General features: G+C 46.3%; 1 protein-coding gene across 5 annotated transcripts in view; it reads right to left on the reverse strand.

The window, feature by feature from the left end:
• Positions 1-17,541, reverse strand: part of KLHL29 (kelch like family member 29) — a 292,525-nt gene extending 274,984 nt beyond the window's left edge. Inside the window, exon 1 of one of the 5 annotated variants that reach the window (XM_081069766.1) lies at positions 17,347-17,541. The gene's annotated coding sequence lies outside the window, so the exon portion shown is untranslated. Of the gene's footprint in view, positions 1-16,888; positions 17,221-17,346 lie in introns of those variants that run through there. The other 4 variants (XM_081069765.1, XM_081069763.1, XM_081069762.1 and 1 more) reach the window with 4 other exon arrangements.
• Between the last annotated feature and the right edge of the window lie 444 nt (positions 17,542-17,985).

Below are 17,985 nucleotides of genomic sequence, written 5' to 3' on the forward strand. Positions count from 1 at the left end.
CAGCTAGAATGTTATAGTAGAAAGAAAATAAAAAGATGTCTGATGGGAATGGCTGAGCAAAGCGGACTGTAGGCATGATGGGCTACGGGCATTAAGAAGTGATGTTTAAGAATCATTTTTAATGACATGGGAATGCGTTCCGAAGTAAAAAAATCGAGATGCCAAATTTCATATCCAACGTAGCCCTGACTATTGTAAAAATCCAAACCAAAAGGAAGCCTAGAAGAAAATATGGTAAAATATTAATAATAGCCACCTCTAGATAATAGGTTTTTAGAGATTATTACTTCATTCTTCCTGAAAGTATTCCACAATGGGTATTGCTTTTATGATGAAAAAAATTTTCCACATTAACTGAAAAAAATATGAACATGCAACCCCTTAAATTCCATGACCCTCTTATACCTATCTCTCCTTTAAGGCCAAGTTGAAGGCTCATCTCCACCATGAAGCCCACCTTGACTTGCCCAGCCCAAACTGCTCTGACCTTCCAAATCATGTATTCAAAGTAGAGCTTTGACTCCTGGCTTCAGAAAATGTCACAGGGATCTCTAAGGGCATCATAGCTCTTGGGCTGGACTCCCCTGCAAGTCTCCTAGAACCTCTAGGGTGGGGAGTATGTCATCTTCTGTTCTTGCGTCTTATACGTCTGCCTGTGAGCTGGGTCAGCTCGTGGAACTGGTGCCAATAGAACTGCCATTACTGTACCTTCCATATCTCGGTCCTCCTCTTTGGGGAAAAGGTAGATGATTATCATGAACAGGACAGTCTGTGATGAAGTTCTCAAAGTCCATGGAAAAGGAGAAAATCCAAGAATAAGTAGTGAATTTTCCAAAACACTACATGTATTCAACTGTCCTATATTCTGCAGTTATATTCTTCCCACTCTACTCTTTGGTGTTAAAACATTCATTGTTTTTTGAAATGATGGAGTGAAGAGTAGGTGGTAATTTTAAAATGCTATTTAACAAACGAATAACAGGCAATGCCATGTTGCTTCCCCCATTTTCATCATGTTTCATGGCTCATTAAGATAATGAACATTGCAACTTTTTTGAAGAAAAAAGGGAGTTTAAAGTATTTATATGTTTGTAATCCAAATAATATTAGTTCCAAATGAACAAAACTAGAATATTATTTGTTACTCTTTACAGAGAAGTATTCCTCTCTACCCAATTCAATATAGCTACCCCTTTCCTTTTCCACATAGCATTTAGAGTTATCCAGATAATACTCCAATATTTACTTGTTTTCTTTTTTATGCTAAGTATTCCTATGGAGAATGTGTATTTCATGAGGACAGGGTTTTAGCCTGGCTCAATGTGAACGCATAGTTGTAGGTGCTCAATGAATATTTGTTAAATAAACAAAGGAAGGAACTTGGAGCTGGGGAAGGTAGAGGGAGGGCTCTTTGAATGGGAGGATGTTGTCCAGAGTCTTAAAATATTAGGAAATCAAATTTAGTACCCAAGTCACTGATGGGTGATACCAGTTCTAGGAATGAATTCTAGCTATGTACACGATATACTAGCTACACACTAGCCCATGCTATCTTGTATCTGGAGAAAATTCTTGTAAAGGTTTCCTTTGGTGCCCAGTCATTCTGGGAATAAGACATTAAAAACAGAGTAAACGCAGTGAGCAGAATACTTGGCCGGCAGCACTGGCTCACACACCGGCAGGACGTATTAAGTGGAAACATACATACAACTCAATTGTGAGCAGCTCTCCATCCCCTGCTTCTCATTAACATTCTCCTTCCCCCAGGCCTCCCAGCTTCTCTTTAGGAAACAAATCATTTTTACAGTAGTTGATGAGAAAATGCCCTCTTGTGGGCCTGACAGTGGACCACCTTGGGGGTGTCAGAGATTTCTGAGAATGTGGCGGGTTATTTAAGAGAATTCCTTCATTAGATTTAAAGATTTTTTTTTTAAAGAAAATTCCAAACATCAACCTTTTGTTAAAGAGAAAATACATTTTCTGAAATGCCATTAAACGGAACTGAATTCACTTCCCCGTGTCTCACTTAGCGATGCAATTTCTGATTATCTTCAACAGCATCGTCACAACGACAATTATTCTCCTTTCTAAACTTCTGTACGATTTGCTAATGACTGGGTGACTTTCTCTTTTTTTTTATGATCACTCAGAATGTGCCACTTTTCTGCTCTCAGGAAACCATCACCTGAGATTGACAGGCAGCAATTGGAAATAATAAAATTATGTAAGATGAGTTTGTAATCACCAGCATTTCACAAGAAGCAAAATGCATTTCACTGTAGCTGAGGAACAGAAAGTTTCTTCCTCATTTTAAATCCGTATCAGAGGTAAAGCATTCTATTAAAACACAATTCTCTATACACTTACAGCCACTGGCAGACTGCCAAGGAGACCATCATGGAACTATTGCTGCAGAGAAGCAGGCAGTCAGAGGCATGGGGGAGCCAGCGCTCCTGAGAAAGAGAGCAAAGTCTCCGGAATTCTTCAGAGGGCACTGCTCACAGCCTTTTGGCCAGGGCCCTCTGCAACTGGAATCTCTCTCTCTCTCTCTCTCTCTCTCTCTCTCTCTCTCTCTCTCTCTCTCTCTCTCTCTCTCTCTCTCTCTCCCCCCTTTCTGGAGGGGCATGGGGAAGGTAAACATTCAGAAAATTCTTCCGTCTTTACTCTCCAGGCACGCACGCGCAGACGGACACACACACACACACACACACACACACACACACACACACAATTTGCATTTCTTCCTTTCTCACTCCTTTGTGTCGTGTATTCTTATCATCATCATCATTATCAACTTGTGATTGACTCTGGGTGATGATCTGGAAAAAAAAAATGTCACCTGTAGTCCAGGACCTGGTTAATTGCAACCTTTCTGCTGGATGTAATTTACAGGTACAAGTGACCACTTGGGGGCACAGTTATTTGAGAAGGCTGGCACTGCGTTCAACAAGGCAGGCTTTAAAGGTTGGACGTGTTTAGCTTAGCTACCTTTCAGAAGAAAGCCCCCCGATCTCGGTTCCTGAAGGAGCCCCAGGTTGAAACAGAACCGGGTGTTCATTTAAGGTGAGTCTGAGATTCATTGTGAGGGATATTTTCATGTGGGATTATATGGAACCATTCTGTTCCTTCCTCTTCCTTAAAACCTGGTTATTTAAAAATTTCTTCCACATGATGGCCTGTCCTTTTCATGGTTTTGTGTGGGCATGTACACAAAGACTTACTACGGGTGGCAAAAATTCACCTTATTATTATAGTTAAATTTCTTTCCCTTGTTAAACAAGTTATTTTTCCCATTATGAAAAATATGATTATTATTTTTTAAATCTGGAGAATTTAAAGGTAGAAAGATGACTATTGCTAACATGGCATATTTTCAGTCTTTTTTCTATGTTTTTTTTGTTTTTACATACTTGATACCATTTTGTATACACAAACACACACACACACACACACACACACACACACCATGTTTCCCTGAAAATAAGACCTACCCTGAAAATAAGTCCCAGTTAAGATAGTCAACCAGACAGACACATTTAGTACGTTATGACGATGTTCCAGAAGACGACATGACTGTATTTGAATAAACGTAGATTGTTGTACATGATAAAAATAAGACATCCCCTGAAAATATGCCTTAACGCATCTTTTGGAGCAAAAATTAATATAAGACCTGGTCCATATTTTCTGGGAAATACAGTATAAGACTTGGTCTTATTTTCGGGAAAACATGGTATATATATATACATACATATGTATATATATATATATATACATACATATGTATATATATATATATATACACACACACACACATACACACACACATATATATACGCACATACACATGTATATATACACACACACACGCAGGCGTATGTGTATGTGCGTGTATAAAAGAAATCGGTCCCTCATTTCTTTTAAATAACTAAGTTTGCTTCTTAAAAACTATTCTCTCAAATAACCAAACTCACAATAAAGTCACTTTATCGTGAGTTTGGTTATTTGAGAGAATAGTTTTTAGACATTTTGTTCTCAATCCCCAAACAAGTGTTTTGTATTTTTCCTTACAGTTTCCTGATCAGAAAAAGGCAAGGATTGGCTTTCATGCCCCCTTTGCGCCAACCCCAGCCCAGCCAGACTGCGCTTCATAGCTGGGCAAAGAGGAGACACAAACCTGGGTGGGGAGGAGTGGGGGAAGAAAGGATTGGGGGGCATAGGCAAAGCCTCGGAATCAAATACAGGCTGGGGTTTCACCAAAGACCCCAAGGCCCAAGGGCTTACGACAAGCTCCCAGGTGAGGGGCCCAGAAAGATGTGTGTCTGCTTTGTAGCAGAAACAGCAAAGATCATCTTTTTGTGCAGTCATTTCACATCCTGGTGAAGGGATCCTTTATCTTGTCACACATTTTAGGAAATCATGCCTACTGCCACGTGACAATAAGCCACAGAGTGAGAGAAAATACCACCGGGTTTGTACTTTTCCACCCAGAACAGCTTGCTACAGCACCAGGTCCACAGAGAGAATTCTGAGGAATTCCAGATCCCTCACTGCTGCCCCTCCTCGCACCACTCATGCTGCTCTTCCCACGCTTTAGGATTTGGGATTCCAGTCCCAGCTCTGCCTCTGCCTGGCAAGTCTTAGGTGGCGTCCCCCTTCTCGGGGCCTCATTTGTCCTAACTGTGACATGTGCTCAGCACTGGCCTAGGCCCTTAGAGGAAAAGCAGCAAAGGAATATGAGGGAAAGGTGAGGCAATCAATTCCCCCAGGAGCACACAGTCGGCTGGGGACTCCAGGAAGCAGTTCCATGGAGAACCTGCATCAGGTGGTGTTTATGGGTGGGGCTCCTCCTATAGGATAGGCAGGTTGTGAACTGGGCAGAGAGCTGCAGGAGCCTCTGGAGAAGGAAGAGGGGAGAGGGGAACCAAGGGTGCCCCCAGCCTGGCCAGAATGGCTCCTTGGAGCCAGCTGACATCCCCCTGAGAACAACACTCTCTTCTTGCTCTTCAGCCAAGTCAGGGACATTGTTCCCTGTGCCCAGGGGGAGGCAGGCATGACTTATCAGGCCCTGGTTTGCTGAGATGGGGTCCATACACCATTCCCCGTCCCATGCTCATCAACACTGTGGGCGCTGTGGAGGGCGCCAACCACAGTCACAGGGCTCTTGTATCCCCCAACTATGCCACCAACATCTCTCAGAGGCGAATTCAGAGCAACGCGTCCTTTAGTAACCACTGTGCAAACCCAAGCTGGGTCTTCCAGGCTTACTTCTCACAAGGGAGAGTAGAACTTGTGAGATAGTGGGCTTGGGATGGGAACAAGGGGTACAGAGTGTGGCTGCTGAATCATAAATCCACTTGCCTTTGGGGTCCTCCAAACTTTCCCTGCTCCGTGGGGCTTCTCAGTGCCCAAAGCTTGCTCTGATCAGTCCCTCCTGTGTCTCCGTTCTCTACTATAGAGCAACAGTTTAAGTTGTCACCCACGCACTCTCCACTTGTACGGTCTACGTCATGTGATGAGGCACTGCCGGGGAATGTGGAAATAGGGGGAGCAACTGAATTCAATTCAGCTTCCACACAGATGAATTTTGTCTGAGTTCCTGAAGGAAGGAATTACCCTCTCACCTCCAACCTCTTACAGGCCTGTTGCAGGCAGTGCATAGGGCAGCAAAGCTAGTATTAGTGTCATAGGAGGTAGCTAGGTTCTAAGAAAGGAAGTAACTTGCTTAAGACCTCACTATTTCTAGATGGCCCTGCTAGGATGTTGGGCCTAGATCTACCTGGCATTGAAGGTCATGGCTCTTAACATAAGGGCTTACTGCTTCATGAGATGAAACAGTGGCCACCAATGTGGAAATGGGGAACACTGCTCATAGACTCACCAGAGAATGGGTGAAAACAGAGGGCAAAGACACCACAAAGAGAGACCAGCTCTCATGCTTCTGTCTCAGACTAAAGTGCTAACATGGCTACTGAAAGAACATGTCAGCCAGCCCTGAGGCTCCAAACCAGGGGGAAAGGGACCCAGATGGAGACTGAGCACCTCAGCCCTGCCCCGAGGGGAGGGTGCCCTGCAGGCATCTGGTCAGTTCCGCAGGTGACTGCCTAAGCAGGGCATGATGCACTTACAGCTCAAGGACACGGACCTTTCAGACTACCCAGCATCCTCCTGATAGAGATTTCGCTTTCTGTGTGACGTGCCTTCAGGGGAGAAATCTGTTCAGCAGCAACACTTGTACTTAGTCTACTGGATATCATATTTTTAGTGTAAATCACCAAAACACCATTACCTGGAGACTTTCAACTCTGGGTGTGCTGCCAGTGAAGCAGGATGACCCTCAGCATGGAGAACTTGCATGACAACCCCACCTGGCCGGGACATGCCGAGGTGACCAGCTAACATGCTCATTTGCTGAGGGCTGTCTCCCAACACAGCACCCAGCACCCAGGATCCATCCATAGGAGAACGGACACACAAACTGTGGAACGTGCCACGGACTACTACTTAGACATAAAGAATGAATTACTGGGACACGTGTCAACATGGATAGAGGGCAGACACAGTATGCTGAGTGAAACCAGCTGGGCACAAAGAGTACACACTGTGTGTTTCTGTTTATACGAAAGTCAACAGCAGGCAAAGCTAATCTATGGTGACTGACATCAGAAAGTGGTTGGGGAGAAGGGGAGTTGCTCGTAGAGGGGCACAAGGAAACTTTCTGGGGTGATGGAAATGTTTTATATTTTGTTTTGGATGGTGGCTATGCAGGTATATTCAATTATCAAAACTCAGTGAACTGAACACTTAAGATCTGTGGATTTTACTGTATTGCCCTCAATGATTATACCTCAAATAAAATAAACACAATGCCGAGCACAGAACTAGGTACACAGCAAGTGCTCGATAAGCATTTTTCAACTGTTAAAGTAAATGCCTTCTTTTTTCCCTAAGCAAATTGTTCAAAGAATTTATTAGGAGAACCAGTTTGAAATAGGTTTAGAAGTCTGGTTTATTTTATTGTGCTAAAAATATGTAACACAAAATTTACCATTTTAACCCTTTAAGTGTACAGTTCAGCAGCATGAAGTACATTCAAACTGTTGTGCAATCATCACCACCGTCCACCTAGAGAACCTTGTCATCATCCCAACTAAAACTCTGCACCCATTAAACAACAACTCCCGATTCCCCTCCCCCAGCCCCTGGCAGCCACTAGTCCACTTTGTCTCTATGAATTTAACTACTCTATGTAGCTCATATAAATGGAATCATACAGTATTTGTCATTTTGTGACTGGCTTATTTCACTTAATATAATGTCTTTCATGTTCATCCATGTTGTAGCAGTTGTCAGAATTTCCTTCCTTTTTAAGGCTGAATACTATTCCATTATATGTATATACCACCTTTTATTTATCCATTTGTTTATCCATTGAGGAATACTTGGGTTGCTCCCACATTTTCCTATTGCGAATAATGCTGCTATGAACATGGGTATATAAATATATACTCAAGTCTGCTTTCACTCCTTTTCGGTCGATACTCAGAAGTAGGATTGCTGGATCTTATGGTAATTCTATGTTTAATTTTTTGAGGAGCTGCCATACCATTTTCTATAGTGCTTACACTGTTTTACATTCTCACGGGCAGCTAAGGGTTCCAATTTCTCCACATCCTCACTAGCACTTATTATTTCCTGTGTGTGTTTGTTTTATAATACTCATCCTAATGGTGTAAAGTGGTATCTCATTGTGGTTGGGATTGGAATTTTCCTAATGATTAGTTGTTTTGAGCACCTTTTCAAGTGCTTACTGGTCATTGGTATATTGTCTTTGGAGAAATGTCTGTTCAAGATCTTTGCCCATTTTTAAATCAGTCTCTTTGTTTGTTATTGAGTTGAAAGTAAGTAAGTTCTCATTGCCACTTTGTGCAGGACTGAGAACCCAGTCTTGCCCTCTCCACTGTCACAGGTTCAGTCCCTAGATGTCAATCTCATGTCCCCTATCTTAGTGGCCCACTGGTCACGCAGAGCACAGGAGTAAAGCGTCAGACAGGCAAGTGCCTCCCCCTTTTCCTAGGACCAAGGTGACGATATCTGGCCCAGGTGTCTAGTCCAGATATCAAAAACTGTTTCTGAAGACCAGACATCCTGAGAGGCATACCTGGAATAAAAACAGCTGACAGTGACAGCTCTGGAATTGGGACATCATGGTTTTGTGAGCATGCGCCCCACCCCCACGTCTTCCCCCAAGAGTCCTCACCCAAGAAGATGGCTTTTTGTAGTTTCTGCAGAATCTAGGAGACAAGCTTTAAATTCCTAGGTGGGAACCTGAGTAGGGTGGTGGCTCTGGAATGCCTTTTTCATGGGAAGTGGGGGGAGAGAGCATCGGAGAGGCAGGGGCTATCATCAAGAAAAGCAGGGCTGAGCCCTTGCCACAGAATGAAGGTTTGCATGTCTTTATCCCAGCAGGGCAGTAGCTCATGCTGCTTTCCTCTTAGTCTTTTTGAGGACTGCCTGCCACCTTCCCCTCAGGCCCCAATCCACAACTCTCATCTTCTCCTCCAGAGAGCACTGTGGGCCCCTGAACCGCCAGACCTTTCCTTCTGGGTGCCAGAGCAGACCCTGTCAGATACCTGGGGCTGGGGAGGAAACGTCTCCTTAGCTTACAAGGGAGGTGGTGACTTCCATGAAGCATGGTTTCCATGAACATCATTTTTCTCCTCTGGGGGCAAAGGAGGAAATTTTAAATCTTCATGTCATTTGACTGTGGAGAAAGGCAGTTTCCCCACGTCGCATGAAGCAATCCAGGTGTTCCCTTTTTTTGGAATGTGTTGCCATAGATGGGTAGATCGAGAAGCTTTGGCGCTTCTACTAGGCACACCGAGGCTTCAGCAAGAAATATGTTCCTTTCACAGTTTGAATATTATTCAAGTTTTGATTATTAAAGCTGGTTGCAACAGCATGAGCCGAATAGATGACAGCACTCCCCTTACAGCAGGCTCTTCGCTAGCACGCTCGGCTAGACAGACACACACGAGGCATGCTGCCTCCAGGTCTCACCAACCCAGCTTCCAAACGCGGCACCTATACTTCCCCATTCCACGGCCCTGGCTTTTGGTGAAGAAAGCCAGAATTAGAGCACGGTCATCTTATGTTCCTTCACATCCATCGAATAAGCTAATTCAACGACAAAGTAACCTAACCCAAACAAACATGCTAATTCAATGGCAAAATAACCTACTCCGATCTCAAGAGGTCAAAACAGTGCAGAATTGAAACAAAAGGGCCTCAAGATGAATGTGGACGTGAGGTTCCTGAGCTCAGACCCCGAAGCTCTCTCTCAGCATTAGGGAGACTCCCAGGAATACACATAAATGCAGAGCATGCACCCTTCTTCACAGCCCACCTGAAATAGCAATCATTCTGAGCAGGACGAGCCACCCACTGCCCTGGCTTTGGCTTTTCACAAGACAGCGTCCTCTTGTCTGCTCTTTCCTCATCATCCCCAACCCCACCCTGCTGCTTCTGAGAGCTTTGTGGGGATGCCTTAAGAAAAAGGAAGCCTCAGGCCTGATTTTACCCTTAGGGTAGAAACAACCCCGGGAGAAAGGAAGGGGGAGGCAGTGGAGCTGGACAAGCAGACACACAGGAGCAGCCTGTGCCAACCCAGGGACAGCCAGCCCTCTGCAGTCTCACCCTCGCCTGGCATTTCCTGAGCCATCACTGCGTTACAGGTTTGTAACCATGCCTTTCTCACAGTGAATCTCAGCCTGAGGAAGCCACTCCTTGGCTGAACGAGGGTTGGAAGAGCTGAAAGAGGGAGCAAACACGTCTTTGTGAGGCTTGATTCATATCCTCTACCCATTTCCAATAGACAAACACGCAGATTAATCTAAAAAATAAAAAATAAGACTGAAGTTGGTAAATGCAGTGTTACTGCCCTTTTGTGGTGGTCTATGTGATTTCTAGGTGTTTCATGCTTCTTTAAAACAATGCCTTTTGTGAAATACCACAAATTAAAAAATCTGAGTGGGGACAATACCTTGCTAATAGTGTGATAGGAAGAACGGGCTTTGTGTCAACTCTCAAAAGTGCGAGATAGATTCAAGTCTTCAATGGAATGAAGAAGCTACAAGAAAATTAGTCTTCAAAGTCTCAAGTCATAAATCCTAGAAGATTCCATTTAGATTAGTTAGAATTCATCAACAAGCATATTTAATAGATATACGGCCAAATATAGCATCTAAAATTCCACACAGTGAAAAACCACGGACAGATAACTACATAGCCACGGAGTAAAAACTACCCCAAATGAAGGCTTTGATGTCTATTACCTGATACTGTCTCTGGACATAAATTTATCCAGGCAAACATTTTTACTAAAGAGGTTTGTGCCAGGCACTATACTAAGCACTGGAGTTTCGAGAGTGAACGAGCCCAGATCCGTCTTTACTGGCCCATGATATATCCTAATCTTACATTGTGTCTGCTCTTTTTGCTATTTATTTGCTTTTTGCTATATGATTTGCTATTTATTTCTTATGCTGGCTCAATATGGAACAGATGCCATTCAAGCATCTAAAAGTTTTTCTCATTAGCATTCCAGAAACCAGAGTAAACGGAAGCAGGTGAGCAAATCCAAAAGGACGATGAATGTTGGTCAGAGTTGGTAAACATTCTTATTTAAGCTCATGTCTTTCCCTATAAGAGAATTATTTTATTTATTTAATTAGCCCAGACAACACAGTACCTGGCACATAACAGGCAACGTGAAGTGGTGTCAATGCACTGAGATCCAGTTTGAAGTATTAGAAATACACACACACACACACACACACACACTACATACGGAAAAGGAAAGACAAGGCAGACAGACTGGTAGCTGATGGAACTGGGTTCAAACACAACTATTGTACAACGTGGCTAGATTTGTGGCTTTGGGCCAGTTGATTACCTTTCTGAGTCTCATCTTCATTTGTAAAATGTGGATTATCCCTACCTTGCAGTGTTGATATGAAGACTAGAGATAATACATGGGAAGTACTAAAATAGAGTTAGCAACCATAACTGGAAGCTATTATTATTATATTAATATTATTAATTATATTATTATATTATTGGGGCTACATATCTGTATGGTGATTGAATAACAGGTGAATTAGCTGACCTCTAAAATCCACATCAACTCTAAAATTATGATACCAAAAATGGAATTAGAAGTTCATATGTCAAATCCATTCAAGGATATTTTAAACTATTGCAATTGTGATGCACTCTCTTACGCTCTTCAGAATAAGTCCTGTTAATAAGACTCACAGAGTACAATACATATACTCCCACTCTGGCATCCCATGAAATTGTTTACGATGAACTTGAACAGGATTGGTATCTATGGCTTCTGAGATCTTCAGGATTGCAGCTGCCTCTTCTATCACTACTTCTTTACCTAAGCTCTCCTTTCTAGAGGACTGCTCTAGGCCAGGCACTGTGATGCAGGGTTTACCAGGGTTTTCTCAGCCGCAATGATTCCCTCCATTTTCATGAAAGAAACCTGAAGCTTCCCGAGATTAAGGAGCTTTCCAAGGTCACAGAGCAGCAGGCACCAGAGACTGGACTTCAGCTTCTACACTAAGCCCATGCTTTCACCCACTCAGCGATAGCGCAGCAACTCAGGCAAGCCCTAGACTCAACACGTCAGAGATTGCTGAGACTTGCAAGGAAACGTACGCACAGAAAAAGAAGAACAAATGTCAGTCACACCTACTGCATTCTTTATCTGATTGTGTGCTGTTGACTGCATTTTCACCAAATCTCTTAAACAGGACATCAATGGAACCCATTAGTGTGAAAAGTGTTAAACTATAGCAATCCCACTTCTGGGTATTTATCCAAAAGAAGTGGAAACAGGACCTCAAAGAGATATTTGCACACCCATGTCCACAGACATGTCCTGTAAGGTTCTACTTTTGTGAGGTATCTAAAGTCACCAAATTCACAGAAACAGAAAGTAGAATCGTGGTTGCCAGGGGTTGAGGGAGGGGGAGATGGGTAGTTGATTTTTAATGGGTAGAGACGTTCAGTTTCGTGTGATGAAAAGTTCTGGAGACTAACACTATTGAACTGAACACTTAAATGTGATCAAGATGGTAAGGTCTGTTACGTGGTTTTTTTAAAAACCACAATTTAAACATGGAAATAAAAGTGGCAGTCTGCCACTTTTTTATTATTTTGTATTATATACATATATCTATATCTATATCTATATCTATATCTATATCTATATCTATATCTATATCTATATATATATTGTATATTATATATACGTACCTGTGTGTGTATCCTTAAAAGACTCAATGATTTAAACATTTCAACTATAAAATAATTATAAAAATTATTTTATAATAATTATAAAATATAATTATAAAAAAATACAATTATAAAAATTGACACTTACAGGGCCAATGGCAGCCTTTACATGTTTGGGGAGCTGACTTTTTGGCTCAAACCCGATACCCTCTCATAAAAATCCTGGACTGTTCCTGTTCTAGCTTCTGAATCATCATTGGCTCCTGCAGTCAGTCTCTGGACAATTTGAATTTCATGCAGATATGCTCCCTCATGGGAAATAAGAAATCTTCCCCTTGTCTCCCTAAAGGTGGAAATGCCGCAAGATAATCAAGTTCATTTCATAAACAGCAGTGTTACTACTTCCAGTGATCAACTTGCCTCATCTTAATTTGCAGCTTCAATTTCCCTGTTTTTAAGTGATTTCCTTGGAGAAGGGACAGACTACCTCTGTGACCTAGGACTTTGGGAAAGTAAGCTTGTAGCTGTCGTAGGCAGAACCACAGAGCTTGCTTTCAAAGTGCTCCGAATCTCAGCATTTTTGATCCAACGAGCAGACAAAGAATTCTGACACACTTTTCCTTCTTAAACAAAATTATTAAGACCATTCTATGGTAAAATTTCTTCAAGTGAAAAGTACTTGCCAGAGATTATGTTACCGGTTTTTTGTTTTTTTAGCATATTAGGAAATGACCCCCGATTTCCTGCACAATAACAAATGACATCTCCTGTACAACCTACAAATATTCTTCCAGTCTCTAAACATTTGGGTCTACATGTGACTTTTCTGTCTGCAAAGAGATTTCTTGTTCTCTAGACGTCCCACGTGGTTTCTGCATTGGTTTATCCTCAGCCACCAAAACCAATGGCTGGATTTTCTTATTTGCAGTGTTTCTTCCTCCTCCTACCCCCAAGAAGGCACTTGGTTGACTGATTATAAAAATCACAAGGTTGGTAATAATTCCATTTCTCTATCTGACTTTGAACTTAAGTGTTCTAATTACTTCGTCTGATCCTAATAAGTCACTAGCGTGTTAATGCTTACCTTGATTTCTGAAGTATATAGAGTATGATTAGCATGGGCCTGCATCATTAGAAACCAAAGTTGAAAGTGGGTGAGCAAAATCATCACTCACTTTCAGCAAAACTGCCTGTTCAGTGAATTTACAAGTTACTATGATCCTAGGAATACTATATGCTGTGACTAAATGTATACTGCATTTGAAAAACCCTCTGATGCTCCATAGCCTTCTGTCTTTGGATCCTACTGGAAGAGAAAAGATCCTAGAAGAACAGACCCCATTCCAATACACAAAATCCCAAAGTCTGTTTGAGCCAGATATAACTGAAAACAAAGAATCCTTGAATCATAATGGGTTAGGGGGAAAAAAGAAGGAAGGAAAGAAAGATGGAAGGAAGGAAAGAAGGGAGGAGGAAAGGAAGAAAAACCTTTAGTCAATTCTGCTGGATTAGATTGACATCTCCAGGCCATAAAGCGAGATAGATTTACCATAAACCTTCAGGAAGAAAAACAAAATACCCATGCACACACACATATCAAATGAGATGCTAAAAAATTACATTAGCACCAGTGGTGTTATTTTAGTCTATTAAAAAATTTAACCCCTTTATAACTGTGTTTAACGGAGAATAGTGTAAACTTTTGGGAACTAGACGGGGGGAAAAAGAAATGCTTTAAATGGGAATGATTTGCAGCCAAATCAATTGATAAATGAAAGAAAAAAAGATGGCACAATTGAAATTGATGCCAAAGATTTATAAGGTTGACTAAGTAAACAAAGATGGAATGGATCACCATGGAAATACATGAATATTGAAATAGGCGAGATTTGAATAGACTAATGATATGCCTCACTTAGACTGACAGGTGTGCGTAACAACTGTAACACTCAACCCACAGCAACATCCACACTTCTAACCTGTTTACCCCTAGAAAACAGGAGCTGGATTTAAAACGCTCCTTTACTAAAAGTAAAATACTTTTTTTTAAATCTTAAATGAACTGACTTAATTCTCATCTATTTGAAAAACGAGAAAGGTTTTATCCATTTGCTTTCTGCACATGAGGAGCCAGCAGAAGTCATTCTCGGGCTCTACTAGTCCTCGTTTCAATAAACCTCTCACAAAACTGAATTCTCGTCTTGCTTATCTTCCACGCTGAGTACTTGAAGTATGACCACCACTCATTAGAAACATAATTAAAAAGACACAACACTAGATTCCTTTCTCCCATCACATACAGATAAAAACCAATAACCCTTAATCTATTTGTTACCATGGCTACCATAGGATATTTTCTTTCAGTACAACTCTAGGTGTTTTGTTTGGATTGTTGCTTGCAAATGAAAGTTGGAGACCTATTTCCGTTAACTGGGCAGAAATGGAGAGACTGCATAGAAGAAAATGCTTTCCTTAATCACGGACAAATATGGTTTATTAGATGCTTGTGCAGAAAAGTTATTAAAATTGGTTAAATGTATCAGCTCATAAACCAATTTAAATGCCATTAAATCCATAGAGTTTCAGGGCACATATGCTAGTGTTTCTCCTACTTACAGCAGGATGATATATCAAGTACACTCAGAACGATGTATAGGTGGGAAATTATATTCATCAGTGGCATACAGCTCCGGGGCTGCATGTGACTTACTCAAATCCCTACCAGCCAGCCTGTAAAGTATTCACCTGTGTGTTACCAGACGTTTTGGCCCAATGTCAGGATAAACAATCTGTACAAGTGTTCACCACTCCACCACTCCCCATTCCCCCGAAAAAAAAAAAAAAGAGAATGTAAAAGTTAGCTCTGCAATCAAATCCCCTAGTATAATTTTTTTACACATCAGAAATGAGGTGGGCTAATTAAATCTGCTGTCATCCCTCCTAAACGGAAATAAGTCCTTAAATCTGCCTTCCGAGCGCTGAGTTAGAGATCAGACCACAGGGCAAGGGAAGGGACTCTGTAGTGACTAGACAAATGACTTTAAAGAGCCTGAAATTAGGGTAAAGACAGCTGTAACCAGGACAAATCTGTCACTGCAAGAGGAGTGCGAATGCTAGCGTAGCTCAGCTGACGAGAGAGGAGCCTGCAGCTGTGGCGCCTGAATGTCCCTGAGCTGGCGAAGTGGAAGAAGTGGAAGTTTCGCGGCCCCAGCAGCTCCGAGTCCTCAGCGGCGCGGTCCCTCCAGCGTCGAGGTCTCGCCTAATGCTACATAAATACCTGCGTCCACGATTCGCCTGGGGCGCGGCGTGGCGCAAGCACCGTAGGGAGGGAGGAGAGCGTTTGCTGAGCGGCAGGGATGGCAGAGACGGCGGCTCCGCACCCATCAGCATCCTGGGGACCCGCAGGAGGACCGGCCAATTGACCTCGTCTGCCTTGGGTTCCAGAGCCCAGTAACCACAACTGGCTTATCAGCCGGCGACTCGGGCACCCGAGACTTGCTCTTTGCCTCCATCCCCTCTCCTCGGTGACGGTTGGTAGCAGGCAGGCAGCGCGTCCCCGCCTCCCCCAGCCAGCGCAGACCCGACCTGCCCCGGAAGCTACCTCGGACCTACCTCGGCTCTCGGCTCCGCACTCCGGGCGCCGGGCGAGCGCGCTCCTCCCTCCGGGCCGGGATCAGCGCTGCCCGGAGCCCGCACCCGCGGCGCGACCGCGAATAACCCTCGCGCTCCCGGCCCGCTCCAGGCCCGGGAGACCCGGGTGTGGACCCTCGGCCACCCAGCGCCCCCCGCGGGGGGAGTAGTCGGGGCGCGCGTCCACACTCCCTCATTGCACATCTCTGGGTCACACTATCCTACACATAAACAACCCCTCCCCACCTGACACATCTTTGCTTCCTCACCATCCGCGTAAGCTCGCTTTTCCGCGTCCCCAAACACGGTGGCACCCATAAGGTGTCAAGGGAAGGGGGGGGGTCACAACAAGGTCCGTGCAGGTCCCCTCCCGATGGTTTTCAAGCTCCTCTACCTCGAAAGTTACTTGAGATTGAGTGAAGAGACCCGGTCCCCACCTGCGGGGTCTGAAGACAGGAGGGGGCAGAAACCCCAACCCGGCTTCTTGCGGCGCAGAGGCGCGCACCTCCCCAAAGGGCAGGGCGCGCGGCCGCCCCCCGGGTCCAGCCCTCGGGTGCCTCTTCCTGGCCCCCGGCCCCGCCCGGGCCCTGGGCGGCTCAGGGGAGGCGGCCTGGAGAGGGACTCGCGCTGCCGGGCCCAGCCAGGGGCCCGGGGTCACACTGGCTTCCAGCATCCCCGACCACCGCGACATCGGTCCCGGGCCGCCCCTGTGCGTACACACCCGGGGGCAGGAAGTTTTTCCCCCGTTTCCCCCCCGGAGCAGCGCAGGCGCAAGGGCTCCCGCAGCCTGGCGAGTCCAGACGCGTGAGGCTCCTGCGCCGCCGCCACCGCGGGCGCCCAGCCCCGCGTTCCGGGTTCCCGGGCCCCGCTCCCAAGCCCGGCACGGCCCCGCGCTGCCGCCAGGACTCCGGGTCTCGGAGCCGCATCCCTGGCGCCCTAGCCTGGCTCTTACCTCCAGCCGCGGGGCTCCGGCCCCGGCCCCACGCGCAGAGAGCCGGGGGTCTCCGGTGGGCGCGGGAGGGCTGATGGAGAGCGCACGGCGCCGGCGGGTAGCGGGAGCTGGGGCCGCTCGGGTCCTGGCCGGGAGGAACGGATCCAGGTCCACCTCCTTGCGTCCTGCCCTCCGCCTTCTCCCCCGTTCCCTCCTCCTCCTCCGCCGCCGCCGCCTCCCGGCAGCCCAGGGAGGATGCCCGGAGAGGGAAGTCAGTCCTTCAGCCTGTCAGCCGGGGCGGCTACGCGCGGCGCGGCTCTCACCGAGGCGGCGGCGGCGGCGGCGGCTCCGGCAGCATCGCCCCCGCCCTCTCCCCGCAGCCGCGGCGGCCGCGGGGCTGGGCTGGCTCCGGGCTCCGGGCTCGGGCTCCGGGCGGGGGCTGCACTCAGGCCAGGCGGCCGCCGGGGCTGCGGGCGGGCGCTGCGGGGCCGGGGCCGGGGCCGGGGCTGGAGCTGCAGCTGGGTCCGCGGCGGCGGGGACGGCGGCGGCGGCGCGGGGGCTGGCGCGGCCGCGGCGCGGGGACCATGCTCCCTTCTGGCTCGCTCCGCTCCGGGTACCGTCTGCTTTAGCTGCGAGGGAGGCGGGCTTCGGCGCGCAGCCAGGGGCGGGCGGAGCCAATCACCGGCGCCCGGGTGGGCGGGGGCGGCGGGGGGAGGCGGGGCGCCCCCGGCCGGGCACCCGGCGCTGCTCCCGGGGCCTCAGGGACACCCCGCAGCCGCGCGCGGGGCCGGGCGGAGCGCTGGCGGGCGTGTCCATCCCGCGGCCCGCCGCCCCCGCCCCCCCCGCGGTGGCTTCGCGCTCGCCCGGCTCCGCGGCAGCGCCCGGCGGATGCACGGCGCGTGGGTCGCCTGCTGGCCCTGCCTCCCGCCTCGCGGGCCCGGGGGTGAGGGACTGCGTGGGGGCGGTCTCCCTGTCTGCTCCCAACACCTGAGGAAACTGACAGAAAAGTTTGAGAACGAAAAGTCCCATCGTCTTTCAGCTTCCGCCCTCCCTCTGACACTCCAGCCACGGAGAGGAGCAGGAATCACCCAAATCTCTGCAGAACCCGGCTAGCCCTG

This window comes from Rhinolophus hipposideros (genome assembly GCF_964194185.1).
Source record: "Rhinolophus hipposideros genome assembly, chromosome: 12".
Classification (NCBI taxonomy): Eukaryota; Metazoa; Chordata; class Mammalia; order Chiroptera; family Rhinolophidae; genus Rhinolophus; species Rhinolophus hipposideros.